The 11550-nt window shown below is 46.3% G+C and overlaps 1 long non-coding RNA gene across 1 annotated transcript; it reads left to right on the plus strand.

Moving 5' to 3' along the window:
- Window positions 1–2645: 2645 nt before the first annotated feature.
- On the plus strand, window positions 2646–4855 carry LOC121845716. The gene is made up of 3 exons (XR_006082744.1): window positions 2646–2771; window positions 2917–2993; window positions 4573–4855. It is a non-coding gene; the product is annotated as an uncharacterized LOC121845716 (long non-coding RNA).
- The last annotated feature ends 6695 nt before the right edge of the window (window positions 4856–11550 follow it).

Consider the following 11550-nt stretch of genomic DNA (forward strand, 5'->3'; position numbering starts at 1 on the left):
AGTATGACAGCTGTAGGTGGAGAACATGTGGTTGTTGTCAGTATGACAGCTGTAGGTGGAGAATGTGTGGTTGTTGTCAGTATGACAGCTGTAGGTGGAGAACATGTGGTTGTTGTCAGTATGACAGCTGTAGGTGGAGAACATGTGGTTGTTGTCAGTATGACAGCTGTAGGTGGAGAACATGTGGTTGTTGTCAGTATGACAGCTGTAGGTGGAGAACATGTGGTTGTTGTCAGTATGACAGCTGTAGGTGGAGAACATGTGGTTGTTGTCAGTATGACAGCTGTAGGTGGAGAACATGTGGTTGTTGTCAGTATGACAGCTGTAGGTGGAGAATATGTGGTTGTTGTCAGTATGACAGCTGTAGATGGAGAATGTGCTGTTGTCAGTATGACAGCTGTAGGTGGAGAATGTGTTGTTGTCAGTATGACAGCTGTAGATGGAGAATGTGCTGTTGTCAGTATGACAGCTGTAGGTGGAGAATGTGTTGTTGTCAGTATGACAGCTGTAGGTGGAGAACATGTGGTTGTTGTCAGTATGACAGCTGTAGATGGAGAATGTGCTGTTGTCAGTATGACAGCTGTAGGTGGAGAATGTGTTGTTGTTGTCAGTATGACAGCTGTAGGTGGAGAACATGTGGTTGTTGTCAGTATGACAGATGTAGGTGGAGAACATGTGGTTGTTGTCAGCTAATAGGTCATGTTCTTTCATTAAAGGTGAGGAACCTTCCACGTCACTGCTCTGTTTATCCCAGCCAGGCACCACAAACATCTCCATCCCGTCTCACTCACACTCAGTCCTCACCTTGCCCACAGGGCCCTGCCTCTCAACTATAAAAGGAAAAACACAATTTCCTAGAATTAATGAGTCAGACATTAGTCAAAACTGTGGACTACTTCCTGATAAGGACAGTTAGGCAGAGTTCTCCACAAGCTGCCTGATAAACATATTGACAGTTAGGCAGAGTTCTCAACAAGCTGCCTGATAAACATATTGACAGTTAGGCAGAGTTCTCAACAAGCTGCCTGATAAACATATTGACAGGCAAGTCAAGTTCTCAACAAGCCCAGCGGGTCCCATGTGGCTCAGTTGGTAGAGCATGGTGCTTGCAATGCCAGGGTTGTGGGAGAATATGGGTTTGATCCCCACGGAGGACCAGTACGAAGTTTAAAAAAGTGTGACTGAAAGTCGCTCTGGATAAGAGCCTCTGCTAAATGACTGAAAATAATGATAGCCAGGTCATCAATGAGACTGGTTTCGGCACTGCTACAGAGCTTCAAACAGGTCTCTGGTGGAGAAAAGACCCCTAGACGGTGAACACCCATGAACACACACATTTACATATTGGACAGACCTGAGTTGGTCACTATTTCCTAGCCATGCCATTCATTAACCTTTGTTTGATGTGACTGTGTGTTTGACCGTGTGTCAGAGCTCCCGGGGTGATGGACTTATCACTGACTTATTACTGACTGGCTGACTTATTACTGACTGGCTGACTTATTACTGACTGGCTGACTTATGACTGACTGGCTGACTTATTACTGACTGGCTGACTTATGACTGACTGGCTGACTTATTACTGACTGGCTGACTTATTACTGACTGGCCGACTTATTACTGACTGGCTGACTTATGACTGACTGGCTGACTTATTACTGACTGGCTGACTTATTACTGACTGGCTGACTTATTACTGACTGGCTGACTTATTACTGACTGGCTGACTTATTACTGACTGGCTGACTTATTACTGACTGGCTGACTTATTACTGACTGGCTGACTTATGACTGACTGGCTGACTTATTACTGACTGGCTGACTTATTACTGACTGGCTGACTTATTACTGACTGGCTGACTTATTACTGACTGGCTGACTTATTACTGACTGGCTGACTTATTACTGACTGGCTGACTTATTACTGACTGGCTGACTTATTACTGACTGGCTGACTTATTACTGACTGGCTGACTTATTACTGACTGGCTGACTTATTACTGACTGGCTGACTTATTACTGACTGGCTGACTTATGACTGACTGGCTGACTTATTACTGACTGGCTGACTTATTACTGACTGGCTGACTTATGACTGACTGGCTGACTTATTACTGACTGGCTGACTTATTACTGACTGACTGACTTATTACTGACTGGCTGAGTTATTACTGACTGGCTGACTTATTACTGACTGGCTGACTTATTACTGACTGGCTGACTTATTACTGACTGGCTGACTTATTACTGACTGGCTGACTTATTACTGACTGGCTGACTTATTACTGACTGGCTGACTTATTACTGACTGGCTGACTTATGACTGACTGAAGTATTACTGACTGAGTTATTACTGACTGAGTTATTACTGACTGAAGTATTACTGACTGAGTTATTACTGACTGAGTTATTACTGACTGAGTTATTACTGACTGAGTTATTACTGACTGAGTTATTACTGACTGAGTTATTACTGACTGACTGAAGTATTACTGACTGAGTTATTACTGACTGACTGAAGTATTACTGACTGAGTTATTACTGACTGACTGAAGTATTACTGACTGAGTTATTACTGACTGACTGAAGTATTACTGACTGAGTTATTACTGACTGAGTTATTACTGACTGAGTTATTACTAACTGACTGAATTGTTACTGACTATTACTGACTGAGTTATTACTGACTGACTGAATTGTTACTGACTATTACTGACTGATGCTGTCATTTACAGCACAGAGGAGTCTGCACAAGAAGAAGAAAAAAGGATGTGAGTAACGTGTGTGTGTGTGTGTGTGTGTGTGTGTGTGTGTGTGTGACTTTGTTTGCTTGAAGGTCACTGTGATCAAGACCTGTCTATGTCTATCTATCTATGTCTTTCTCACTGTGTGTGTGTGTGTGTCCTCTTCTCTCAGGAACTATGGAGGTGTGTATGTGGGACTACCAGCAGACCTGAGCATTATGCCTCCTATCCAGATGGGAACACACCAAGGTAACAGTCATACAGAGATAGGCTGAGTATTGTTCTTACACAAGATGTGCTGGGTTTGAGTTTGAGAGGATGTCCACATCTCAATGTGTTTCTCAGCCTCCGTTAAAGACACAAAGACTCTCAATTTCCTGTCAGGCCTTAGAGGTCAGGAGGAAGCATGAGAGAGGTCTGGTTAAAATTCTTCTGACTGAGGAGGATCATTCTGAGAGAGAGGGATGTGGATATGGTGCTGTGGAACTGATCTGGTGGTGCGGGAGTGATCTGGTTGTGTGTTAGTGATCTGGTGGTGTGTTAGGGATCTGGTGGTTCCAGAGTGATCTGGTGGTGTGTTAGTGATCTGGTGGTGTGTTAGGGATCTGGTGGTGCCAGAGTGATCTGGTGGTGTGTTAGGGATCTGGTGGTGCGTTAGTGATCTAGTTGTGTGTTAGTGATCTGGTGGGGCGGGAGTGATCTGGTGGTGTGTTAGTGATCAGGTGGTGCCAGAGTGATCTGGTGGTGTGTTAGTGATCTGGTGGTGTGTTAGTGATCTGGTGGTGCGGGAGTGATCTGGTGGTGCGGGAGTGATCTGGTGGTGCGGGAGTGATCTGGTGGTGCGGGAGTGATCTGGTGGTGCGTTAGTGATCTGGTGGTGCGTTAGTGATCTGGTGGTGCCAGAGTGATCTGGTGGGTGTTAGTGATCTGGTGGTGCGGGAGTGATCTGGTGGTGCCAGAGTGACCTGGTGGTGTGTTAGTGATCTGGGGGTGCGTTAGTGATCTGGGGGTGCGTTAGTGACCTGGTGGTGCGGGAGTGATCTGGTGGTGCCAGAGTGACCTGGTGGTGTGTTAGTGACCTGGTGGTGCGGGAGTGATCTGGTGGTGCCAGAGTGACCTGGTGGTGTGTTAGTGACCTGGTGGTGTGTTAGTGATCTGGGGGTGCGTTAGTGATCTGGTGGTGCGGGAGTGATCTGGTGGTGCCAGAGTGACCTGATGGTGTGTTAGTGACCTGGTGGTGCGGGAGTGACCTGGTGGTGCGGGAGTGATCTGGTGGTGCGGGAGTGATCTGGTGGTGCCAGAGTGACCTGGTGGTGTGTTAGTGATCTGGTGGTGTGGGAGTGAAGTCCCCACAAGAATAGTAAACAAACCAAAATCAAACCAACTGGGGACATTTTGTTAGTCCCCACAAGGTCAAATGCTATTTCTAGGGAGTTTAGGGTTAAGGTTAGAATTAGTGTTAGGGTTAGAATTATGTTATGGGTTAGGAGCTAGAGTTAGGTTTAAGGTTAGGTTTTTGGGTAAGAAAACGGGTCAGGTTTAGGGGTTAGGGAAAATAGGATTTTGATTGGGACTGAATTGTGTATGTGTGTGCGTGCGTGAGAGTACACATTTGTTTGGTCATGTTTGTGCGTCCCGTTGGGTGTTATAATGAGAGACTGGGATCCTGTGGCAGGTAATTGGTAATGCCACTCTCCCCAGGGACTGACAGAAGTGATGAGCACCTCAAGGAGGCTAGGGCTTACAGCCTTAATGAAGCTGTGTGTGTGTGTGTGTGTGTGTGTGTGTGTGCGTCAACGTCTAGTCATTTTCTCTTTTCTCCCCACAGATGAGTGAAGCATCATTGAAACACCTTTAACTAAAGGTATGATGTCAACAGCCCCGATCTCAATATCAGATGTCAATATCCTATGTTAAACTCTCTGCCTCAATCTCAGAAGTTCATCTTTTGGGACTCTCACACCCACTACAGAGAGAGAACCTTCAGGATAATGATGATGTCAGCAAGAATGAAGGAAGGAATTGTTCTCTTTGATCTCTGATTGGCTCCGTGGGACCCAGTAGAACCCCTGGGGGACCAATCATCTCCCTCTCTTGCGCCATAGGAACTGAACTGGATCAGTTTCTAAGGTGAGTAATCAGACAATGGGTCATATGCTCACCATGGATGTGACTGCTCAGGAATCAGCGTTGTGTTTAATAAGCACAAAACAGAAGAAAAAAAGTCTAAAACTAAATGAAAGGGAGAGGTACTTATCCAATAAGAAATACTTGTTTTCATTTGGGTTACACAAAATTTGAGAACAGGCACCCTAATGAACACGACCCAGGTCAAAGGGCATCACGGATGTTGGAGTCGGCATTCACCACTCAGGATCATGAGACAAGACAACCTTCTACTCAGAACTAAATGTCAGACGGGATCAGATAGGCCTATTCAGATCTCAGCAATACCAGGAAACAAAACAAGACCTCTCTCAGAACTCCTATTCAAATATTTCTTGATTTTCTCTCTCTGTCTCTGAGTCAATAGTTCTCAGAAATTCTCTCTATAGGAGCTGGATCAAATGTTCCCCATTGTATCATTGGTTGAATAGAGAAGAATCTTTCTTCACATCAATATGTATTTAGCATCAATATGTATTTGGAGCATATATTGCATATGTATTTGGAGCATCAATATGTATTTGGAGCATCAATATGTAGCATATGTATTTGGAGCATCAATATGTAGCATATGTATTTGGAGCATCAATATGTATTTGGAGCATCAATATGTAGCATATGTATTTGGAGCATCCACCTTTTATTTTCAATATGTAGCATATGTATTTGGAGCATCAATTGATATGTATTGGAGCCAACATGTTAAATATTTTTACAACAAAGTTTCCACATTCTTAAATAAATCTCATGGAAATGCATTGTGTGCTCGTGTGCATATGTCTTCACGTATGATTTCTGTACGTGTGCGTGCATGTGTTGTGTGTCTGTCTCTGTGTGTGTTTTTTTCTGTGTGTAATTGAAAGGCCTATTCCTCACCATTCATCTCCTCAGTATGACTAGCCTACACTTCATGTACAGTTTACTTGTTTCAAATGACTATAGACTAGTTTTAGATCGACTCCTTGGAGACCGTAACTATCAGCTCCTCGGAGACCGTAACTATCGACTCCATGGAGACAGTAACTCATCAGCTCCTCGGAGACCGTAACTATCGACTCCTTGGAGACCGTAACTATCGACTCCTTGGAGACCGTAACTATCGACTCCTTGGAGACCGTAACTATCGACTCCTTGGAGACCGTAACTATCGACTCCTTGGAGACCGTAACTATCGACTCCTTGGAGACCGTAACTATCGACTCCTTGAGACCGTAACTATCGACTCCTTGGAGACCGTAACTACCGACTCCTTGGAGACCGTAACTACCGACTCCTTGAGACCGTAACTATCAGCTCCTTGGAGACCGTAACTATCAGCTCCTTGGAGACCGTAACTAACTTATCAGCTCCTTGGAGACCGTAACTATCAGCTCCTTGGAGACCGTAACTATCAGCTCCTTGGAGACCGTAACTATCAGCTCCTTGGAGACCGTAACTATCAGCTCCTTGGAGACCGTAACTATCAGCTCCTTGGAGACCGTAACTATCAGCTCCTTGGAGACCGTAACTATCAGCTCCTTGGAGACCGTAACTATCAGCTCCTTGGAGACCGTAACTATCAGCTCCTTGGAGACCGTAACTATCGACTCCTTGGAGACCGTAACTATCGACTCCTTGGAGACCGTAACTATCGACTCCTTGGAGACCGTAACTACCGACTCCTTGGAGACCGTAACTACCGACTCCTTGGAGACCGTAACTATCAGCTCCTTGGAGACCGTAACTATCAGCTCCTTGGAGACCGTAACTATCAGCTCCTTGGAGACCGTAACTATCAGCTCCTTGGAGACCGTAACTATCAGCTCCTTGGAGACCGTAACTATCATCTCCTTGGAGACCGTAACTATCAGCTCCTTGGAGACCGTAACTATCAACTCCTTGGAGACCGTAACTATCAGCTCCTTGTAGACAGTAACTATCATCTCCTTGGAGACCGTAACTACCGACTTCTTGGAGACCTTTCAGAGACACAACTTTTCAGAGACACATTTCAGAGACACAACTCTGACTGTATGATAAATTAAACTACATGCCCAGACTGTTTTTTCCTCTTATTCTCGAGTGTAGATACCATAACCTATGTAACAACAGCAACCTACTTACTCTGGGTTGACAGTATGGAAAAATACATGATGAAATTATGAATCTGTGTACGTGTGCGTATGTGTGACACAAGATGTCAATCACCTACAGCACAAGCAGCATCCACACTCTCTTACTGTGTTTGTTGTCCTTGTGGTTCATTACGTCAACAAGCTAGCTGAAACTGTGGTCTGGTTATCAGTCAATCAGCTTAAAGATTTCAGTAACATGGTTCAGGCCTTATTGAATTGACTTGCCCTATGGACTGTGGTTGTGTTCCAAATGGAACACTATTCCCTATATTGTGCCCTTGACCAGGGCCGGTAAAGTATTGTGGTGCTGTTTATAACGGTGCCATCTGGGATGGAACCTGTGTCTTGTGTCCCCTTGTAGAGGACTGAGTAGGAAGTAGTTGGTGTTTTCAAAGGAGATGGTTTTTCATGACATCATTTCCTTTGTGTTGTGTGGTGTTGTGTGTCAGTCACCTCTCAGTAACACTGGCTAATCCAGGAACATTGGATAATCACCAACTCTGTTATTATCAACCTAGAAAACACAGAATACACAGTCTCTATGGTAACATCTCATCTGTGTGTGTGTGTGTGTCCATCACAATCCTCTTCATCTTTACTTCCTAGGATCCATTAAGGCTTGTTGTCCAGATTATGTTGTAACATGATGTCAAATAAACCAATGAGATGGGTTGATGCACATACAATAGTTTTCCTCGCTGTATATCTTGACTGTCTTGTTGGTTTTGATTCCACCTCCCTTGTAGCCTCGTACGACCATCTTGATCTCATGAGTTTACATTCTGTTTCGCTACACGGATTGGCAAAACATGATGTGAACTCATGAGTTCAAGACTGTCCTACGAGGCTGGCTCCCTTGTTCCAGAGAATAAAGAGATCATTCATTTGTGGTGATTAAATACATGGACAGGAACAACGACACTCGCACGCACACGCACACGCACGCGCACACACACACACACACACACACACACACACACACACACACACACACACACACACAGAGAGAGAGAGGTTGGTGGCACCTTAATTGGGGAGAATGAGTTTGTGGTAATGCCGGGAGAGGAACCAGTGGAATGGTATCAAATACATCAATCATATGGTTTCCAGGTGTTTGACGCCATTCCATTTGCTCCGTTCTGGCCATTATTATGAGCCGTCCTCCCCTCAGCAGCCTCCACTGACACACACACCCCCGCACCTCTTTGTCACAGTAAATGGTGTGTAGACCAGTACCTCTGGTCTCAGCAATGTGGCTAATTGCTGTTCTCTCAGGTAATGGGTGATAACACAAAGTCTACGTCCCTTGTGGGACCCTGTTTTCTATGTCGTGCACTACTTTTGACCATGGCCCACATAGGGCTTTGGTCATAAGTAGTGCACTGTTAGGGAATAGGATGCCATTCCTACATGGCCAATGACTCACAACACTAAATCCCACTCACTCAGTCACTTCTCCCTGCTAGTTACAAACACCAACGCGAAGCAGACCTCTTCCGCTGAATCATCACTGGTTAATGGTAGTCACATGACTGTGTTCTATTGCCTTTAGAACATCATTGGAACAGCATAACTGGGACATCTCATCACAGAGAGGAGGCAGTTGCCCCTGGACACTGATATAATGTACAGATAAGAAACTGTGGTGGGTAAATTGATCCTAGATCTGTGTCTATGGGCATATTCTACCAGGAGCCACGTGGGGTTTGGCCCGAGGCTGCAGGGGTAGATGGGATGTTGAAGGATCTCTCAGGGGGATTGATGGTGGATTTCTGACTGGTGATGTGGCATTAACTGCAGGCCAAACACTGCCAATCAACAACACTGTAATCAAAATAAGCTGCTTTCTGTGACACATGAAATGATACATGTCCACAGATAGATTATTTCATTTACACTTAACAGGATGGGCCGTTTTAAAGATTCTCCCAACCCATGACTAGATTTAGAAAACAACTAAATGATGGGGTAATAGGAAATATAACTATATGTAGTATTTCATGTTGAAAGAAGAGCAGTTTTGTTGGTAGTAGTTCAGTTGGATGTAACAGCAGAGTCAATACAGAAGTGTCTTGCTGTTCCACTGTCTGCCACAAAGTGTCAGTGTTATTCCACAGGAGAAATCGCATTACAGTTGTTTCAATGCTGGCCTTCTATGCTGTGTAAAGCAGAGGAGGCTGGTGGGAAGAGGGCAGTGGCGGTTCTAGCTTGTAAGGCTCCCCGGGCGAACCCCCTGGCTTCCAGTGGGGAGACCTGAGGTCAACCTACCCCCCTACCTCTGGCTTCCAGTGAGGAGACCTGAGGTCAACCTACCCCCATCCCCCTACCTCTGGCTTCCAGTGGGGAGAACTGAGGTCAACCTACCCCCGTCCCCCTACCTCTGGCTTCCAGTGAGGAGACCTGAGGTCCCTCCCCCTACCTCTGGCTTCCAGTGAGGAGACCTGAGGTCAACCTACCCCGTCCCCCTACCTCTGGCTTCCAGTGAGGAGACCTGAGGTCAACCTACCCCCCCCCCCTACCCCCCCTACCCCCTCCCCCTACCTCTGGCTTCCAGTGAGGAGACCTACCTCTGCCTCTACCTCTGGCTTCCAGTGAGGAGACCTGAGGTCAACCTACCCCCTCCCCCTACCTCTGGCTTCCAGTGAGGAGACCTGAGGTCAACCTACCCCCCCCCTCTAGCTCCCCTTCCAGTGAGGAGACCTGGCTTCCAGTGCTTCCAGTGAGGAGACCTGAGGTCAACAAACCCCCGTCCCCTCCCCATCTCGTGCTTCTGAGTGGGAGACCTTCCCAGTAGCCTGCCTAGCTCACAAGCTAGAATCAGGACGCCCACTCTGACGAGGTTAATTGACCCACAGTCCCACACGGTGACATGATATCATTGACGTGACATGCAAATGAGCGATAGAAAACCAATTGTGCAAATGTCACCATTCCAAATTTTTGCTGCCCCTGGCAAGATGCCGCCCTGGGCTGCTGCCCATGTTGCCTGTACCTAAACCCACCCGTGGGAAGAGCTATAGGAGGATGGGCTAATTGTAATGGCTGGAATAGAATACACAGAACAGAATAAAATATGTTGTTTCTATGTGTTTGATACTGTTCTGTGTATTCCATTCCAGCCGTCACAATGAGCCTGCCCTTCTATAGCTCCTCCCACCAGCCTCCTCTGAAGTAAAGTATGTGAACATTAATCTACCTCATCTCACAGTCACAACCAACCTACATATGAGCACCGTCCTGCGTCCTGGGAGGCGGTTAGTTAAGAGTATGATTTATGTATTTTTTCTGTAATACCAGAGGTCTAAATTTAGTTTCCAGGACCTCTGGACCCAAGGACAGAGAATGTGAAGACATGGGCGTGGGTGACCAACAGCAGGCTAGTGTTCGGCCTGTTAACCTACTTTATCAAAAGTCAACTTACCAAAGAAAAGCCACAGTTTTGAGGTCATTCTGAGTTGGTCTCCTCTCCTCTACTACTTCATTAGTGGCTGTGCTCCAGTCTGACACTAAAGTCTCCCATTGACACTAATAAATGCCTTGTGTTACTATAGGTTATAGCTACCTATACTAAACAATATCTCCCAAATATTTTTGTTGTTGTGGCTTTTGTTTAGGTTATTTAGAGCGCTCTATACCAGTGTATTGTACCCCAGGGTAGTTGTGACTAGTTTATTTTTGATAAACTGGGTTAAATGGCTAGTTTATTGTACCCCATGGTAGATATGGTTAGTTTATTGTACCCCAGGGTCGCTTTGGTTAGATTATTGTACCCCAGGGTAGATATGGCTAGTTTATTGTACCCCAGGGCAGAGACGGCCAGTGTATTGTATCCCAGGGTAGAGGTGGCCAGTGTATTGTACCCCAGGGTAGAGCTGGCCAGTGTATTGTACCCCAGGGTAGAGCTGGCCAGTGTATTGTACCCCAGGTTAGAGGTGGCCAGTGTATTGTACCCCAGGGTAGAGCTGGCCAGTGTATTGTACCCCAGGTTAGAGGTGGCCAGTGTATTGTACCCCAGGGTAGAGGTGGCCAGTGTATTGTACCCCAGGGTAGAGCTGGCCAGTGTATTGTACCCCAGGGAAGAGCTGGCCAGTGTATTGTACCCCAGGGTAGAGATGGCCAGTGTATTGTACCCCAGGGTAGAGCTGGCCAGTGTATTGTACCCCAGGTTAGAGGTGGCCAGTGTATTGTACCCCGGGGTAGAGGTGGCCAGTGTATTGTACCCCAGGGTAGAGCTGGCCAGTGTATTGTACCCCAGGGTAGAGCTGGCCAGTGTATTGTACCCCAGGGTAGAGATGGCCAGTGTATTGTACCCCAGGGTAGAGCTGGCCAGTGTATTGTACCCCAGGGTAGAGGTGACCAGTGTATTGTACCCCAGGGTAGAGGTGACCAGTGTATTGTACCCCAGGGTAGAGCTGGCCAGTGTATTGTACCCCAGGGTAGAGGTGACCAGTGTATTGTACCCCAGGGTAGAGGTGGCCAGTGTATTGTACCCCAGGGTAGAGGTGGCCAGTGTATTGTACCCCAGG

Source organism: Oncorhynchus tshawytscha, unplaced genomic scaffold (assembly GCF_018296145.1).
Source record: "Oncorhynchus tshawytscha isolate Ot180627B unplaced genomic scaffold, Otsh_v2.0 Un_contig_2591_pilon_pilon, whole genome shotgun sequence".
NCBI classification, from domain to species: Eukaryota; Metazoa; Chordata; class Actinopteri; order Salmoniformes; family Salmonidae; genus Oncorhynchus; species Oncorhynchus tshawytscha.